A 6,000-nucleotide genomic window follows, 5' to 3' on the forward strand; every position below is an offset into this window, starting at 1 on the left:
TGCTTCAATATCTTGATTTCTCCAAGGTATAGTTGCCAACAATCTCTAGCAACTATTATTCACGAAAGGATTCGAAATCTTGGTTCCAGCTCTCTCACAAAGTTTCTAAACCCATACTTCTCAACTATCCTGAATGGCATCTCATCACAAATAACAAATTCAGCCAATGCCCTTCTACATCATTTTTGGTTGAAAACATAAGAAACTAAGCCCCCCTTGCCCACTTGGCGTCATGTAGTTCAATATTGATTGCTTTAGTATTGTGGTAGCCTTATGTGGGTTTTTAGGACATTTTGGAAAGTGCCTTTTCAATGATGTTGTCCCATGCTTGTTTGGGTCACAAGCATAAGTTGCATAACAGTATTTGCAAGAAGCTCTAACCTCTCCATTTGTTTCTTCCAAAGGTAACTTCACAAAATGCTCCTAAACTTGTGATTGTTTACTTTTCTTCTCAGGCTCTTTTCTCTTTCTGCTCACATTCTCTGGACCACAATCTTGTGCAAGGTTAGAGGCAGGATCAACAGCTATAGGAGGAGGAGTTGGTAGAGTTGGTCTAGTAGGAGGTGGCATTTCATTTTGACTAGAACCAATTAATTGTGTTGGCAAGGGTTGGTCAATACTAGCAGATGCAGAAGTTTCATCCACCATGTCTCTAACATGAAAAACAAGACACAATGTTAACTTATAAAATCACAAACACAAATATAGAGTCAGAATTTTTTCAAAGAAATATATCATATACAGAGCCACTTCTTTGTCATGATCAGTTGATCACCGGCAAATCAAATCCAACAATTAATATTATAAGCACAGATAATCTAATAATCCACAAATATATCATATGCAGCAACTGTCAAGCAAGAAAGACAATGTTTCAAAGATTAAGTTCTTGTGAATTATGAGAAAATCAAGAATCAACTAAACTACGAGGCTTCTAAATCCTGATAAAGCAATAAAACGAACGAAAAATGCCCCAAAACCCTAGTTGTAGGATGAATTCTGAGAAAATCCTCAACCCAAATAGAAGGAAGAACAGGGATTGTTGACGAAGATGATTTAGAAACAAATTATGGGAATAATATAGTCAAAGACAAGCACTTTCACCTACCCACTTCTTGGCTTTCTTAAACAGCCCACATCTTGTTCTTTCACTGTCGGTTTAACTATAACCAGACAATGAGGCTCTTGACAATAGTGCATCTCTCACTATACCAACCTCAATGAAAATCAAACAAAACCAGAGAGAGAAGTAACAAAATAGAAGCATGCGAAAATAGAACAGAACTCGTCGGAGAAGCTAGAAACAAAGTAAGAAAAACTAGAAACCAAGCAAGCAAAACCAAAATGCACGATAAATCGAAAGGCTGAGTGAAGAAAAACTAGAAACAGAGCAAGCAAAACCAGAAGAAGAACCACAAAATATGAATACCTTTCAGCTGTCGATGTTGTCACCGGAGAAGAAGGAGGAAAATGCACGGTGAATCAGAAGGCTAAGTGAAATAGTCAAGCGATCGCGATGTTCTTCTTCGACTTCCTGCTTGAGGAGAAACTGGGCGACGGTCGACCAAGGAGAGGCAGAGAGATGAGTGAAACTTCAGAGATGTATAGTGACGGCAACTGGCAAGCAAAATGGAGAAATGACTTGAGGTACTCAGCTCAGACAGACTTCAGACTTCAGAGATTGAATCCGAGGCATATGCGCGTGAGTAAGGAGCGTGAGCTGTGACTGTGAGGCGTGAGGTGAGGGTACTATACTACTAACTAACTACTGAGAGTCTAAGCACAGAGTCTGCGTAATTGATTTTTGTGGAAATAAGATAATTATTTAATATTTAATATTAAAAAAAACTTGGACCGAGCCAGACTAATTGGTCCAAAAGAGCAGTCTCCAGTCTGTCTAACCCGTTTGTGCAGTCTGACCCGTTTAGTCCAGTCTTTTATTCGGGTTCATTTTTTTTGAGACCGGGTCATACCGGGTCGAACTAAACAGATCGGGTCTGAAGTTTTTTTGTTCAGCCATAGGTTAAACTACCATTAATATAATATGTGTGCTGGTTGTGTGGAAGGTAGTTACACGTGTGCCATGACATTGATGACGTGGCACCTCCTTCTTCCAGGCTATGCCTAAGCCTCCAAAAATTCCAGTGTCATCAGCAAGATTCGCAGACATCCACATCATATTCTTGAACACAGTTTCTTGCTTGCACGATGAGCTCTGTACAAGAAGAAGTATGAGTCAAACTTATAGCGGCTATCTCCTGCTTTCCCAGGCCAACAGAAACAACACTGTCAAGCTTACGCACGCCTCAGCAAAGTGGTAACACATGTTACGGGTTGGACCAATGAATCGGCAACGTGGCTATGTGTCCGGTTGGATTTGTTGATTTTTTTTTTGTAAGTTTGTTATTAAGGGGGGACTTGTTGACATCTCTAGTCTAAAAGCACCGGCATATGTTGCTTAGTTGTTAATCAAGTTTGGGTTGAAGAGAATGTTATCAAAAAGTTTGCTCACTACAACATTTTTTAATTCAGGTAGAAGTTTTAGTTGCAACAATTCTAAAGATATTGCTTAATGTGAGTATAGGGCTATAGGCAACATTTTTTATATGTTGATATTAATCTTTATTTTAAGTGATAAATATTTAGCAATAGTTGAAAGCTGTTTTCAAAAATAGAATAGGCAATAATTTTTAAATGTTAAAATAAAATTTTAAAATATGTAATATATAAAAATGTTACCTACAGAAACACTTTTACTGCAACATTTAAAATGGTTTCCTATTCTAATGGTTAACCCAAAAAAAAAAAACAGTAAAGGTATATTTTTACCTTTTAAATATCCTTCAAAAAGCATTCAATATTTTAAACTATTTGATGTTACATTTTTACTTTTAAAATAATTAAAATGTAACATTTTCACTTTGATGTTAAATATTCACAAACGTCCGTTTGATAATCAAACTATCTTCTTTCACATCATATTAACGGTAACTCTATTATTTAATATTAGAACCGAACATGTTACATTTTAATTATTTTAGAGGCAAAAATGTTATATGAAATAGTTTACAGTGTTGGGTGTTTCTAAAAGAATACTTCAGTGGCAAAAATGTATATTTATCCAAAAATAAATGTTGCCTATAAATCTTTTTTTGTAACATTTAAAAATGGTTGTTTATTATTTTTCTATTAATAAAATTTATTTTCATTTTTTGATGACTTATCTATATTCTTTTATTTATTTATTTTCTTACTTTTTTATTTATTAATTATAAAAATTGAAAAATTAATTTAACAACTATATGTGTCTATATAATATGTTGCATTATAATAATTAAAAGCCATTTTGAAAGAGTGGTTAGAGTCATTTAATCTATTTTAGAGGATTTATGTGAGAAATGAAATATTAAATGTTGCCTATTCAATATTTTCATGATAATTCTTTAGTGTTGCCTATACTTATATGATAAGTAATAAGTACCCGAAAAATTGTTGCCTATGTATTACTATAAGTGAAAGTTTTATTATTTATGGCTTAAAATATGAAAAAATTGTTGCTTTATATTATAAGTAACTGGGCAAGTTCTACACGTTAAAATTGTTGACTATACCTATAAGCAACAATTTTACACACTGTTATAACAGGTTTTGGCTATTGTCCCAGATAAAACATGTTGCAATGACCGGACGTGGAATTCTTAGAAAACACACTTGTGAATATTGATAATGGAAGCCATCTCTCTTTACTTAACACCTACTTTTTATTGATTGAAAAGTTAAACAAATAATTTACTGATTTTAAATGATATTAGGTACCATTTAGTTGCTAAAAAATATGAAAATGGAATGAATTAAAAAAATTAAAACAAAAATAACCCTTCCTATCATGATAAGTATGATAAAACTCAATACTATATACTATAAATGTAAAAATCATCACACCCTTCAAAAATTTCATAAATTATGATTTCTAACTTTATGAATTAAAATTATCTTTCTCCCTTCTGAATGTGGTTCATCTATCCCCTCCATGTTTTGATCATCTCATTTATATCTTTTTTTAATCTATTTCATTACATTTCTTTTTAATAACCAAATAGGACTTTAGTGTATTTGTTTTATTGTAGCTTGCATATTAAAGTTATAGTTTTTATTGCTTATTGGTATTAAATATATGAATTTTCTAGAGCCTCCATTCTTGAATGATGATATTGATAGTTGTTCTAGTTTCTCTCAATTCAACTATTAATGTTTCAATTCCTAGATATTTGAATGTAGCTAATGATAGTTTTGGTGTTGATAATTATTAATTTTAAACTTTTTGATGATTGAAGAATTGTAAGGGATGAATATTTAAAATATTGTTGCGTTTTATTACTATTAGAACAATTATTGTATGTTGTATAAGATATTAAGTTTTGGATATGAATGTATTGAGAATTAATGTCTTTTTATTTAAATTATATTGTTCTATCATGACCTGTTTGACTTCAGTTTGACCCCAAATTCCACCCTAGCTGAACCATTGACTTTCAATGACCAGTCTGGTTTTTAATACTTTGGTCATATCATTAAGTTTGTATCCCAATTTTCATTTTACCCTTCATTGTATATTAGAATGAGAAAATATATTATTAAAGTATGTATATTCTGTAACATCCCGATTTAAATTTTGTTAGTTAATTAGATTAATAGAAATTTTAAAAATATTTAAAGGTAAGTAAACTAGTAGAAGATGATTATTAAATCTAACTTAGGATATAATTCTAAGTTAAAATTTTAAAAAATTATTATTATTATTATTTTATATTATATTATTAGGAAGAAGAAAGAAGAGAAATATAATAGAAAGAAAAATTGAGAAATGAAATATAATATATATATATATATAGGAATTAAAAAAATAGAAAAAAGGGGAGGTGGACATTCCACATGCATAAATGTAATGTACATACATACATATATACATGTGTGTGTGTGTGTGTGTGTGTGTGTGTGTAAAGAAATGAAGTTATTTAAACCAGCCCCTCCTCTTGTGTGTGCGCGTGTGTGTGTGTATAAAGAAATGAAGTTATTTAAACCAGCCCCTCCTCTTTCCTTCTCATTTTCCGAACACTTTCACTTTTTCCTTCGTGAGATGCGAACAGCGTGAGTGACAAAGCATGTTCGCCGGCGCGGGGAGCTGGGTTTTAAAATGTGAAATTTCGTAATAGAATATTTAGAGTGAGATTTCAAGCTTTTCAAAACTAAATAAGTGTTTTAAAAATTTTTTTTATTCATCTAGCCCCTTTCATTTCTGATTTTGTGATAGTGAAAATTTTAAGGTTTTGAAGAGGGATGAATTTATGCTGAATAAATGTGGTTGTTGAGGTTGTTAGTAGTATAATAAATATTCTAAAATATAAATTTGTTGGTGAGCTTTGAATTTGAGGCTTATGAATCAAACTTTAAACTAAATTTTTATTAAATCTGAAAATATATGTTGACTTATTGAGGTTTAGATAATTATTTGGGATGAAAAATGGATTATTATATCTATAGGATGATGATTCTAAACTTGAGACTCAATTTTCAATTTTTGGATATTTTAGGTGTGAATTTATGAAATAAAAAGAAAATTTGATATATAAATTGATTTAGAGGTTGATTTTACCTTATTAATGTTTATTGCTAACTAAAAGAGGAGTTAGAAATTTTACTTAATAGTACTAACTCTAAATTTGTATTAAGATTGAGATTAAAAATTATTTATTTTCTAATTCTCTTTATTAGAGTTATTCTATTAGTTTCAAAAATTAAAACTAATATTTATAAATAATATGTTATTTATAGATTGTGTTGTTGGTGAAGATTGTGGTGGAGAGAGAAATTGTAAGGAATAATTTATTAAAAAAGTTATGAGATAACTATGCTTTTAATTTGTGATTAGCATTGCTTCATGTTAATTAGGTGATTATTGAGAAAATTATGAATTGTTGTTAAGAAATTACCTTATTATGT

Source organism: Prosopis cineraria, unplaced genomic scaffold (genome assembly GCF_029017545.1).
Source record: "Prosopis cineraria cultivar Desert tree isolate PC_DT_omini unplaced genomic scaffold, ASM2901754v1 PC3, whole genome shotgun sequence".
In the NCBI taxonomy this organism is placed as follows: domain Eukaryota; kingdom Viridiplantae; phylum Streptophyta; class Magnoliopsida; order Fabales; family Fabaceae; genus Prosopis; species Prosopis cineraria.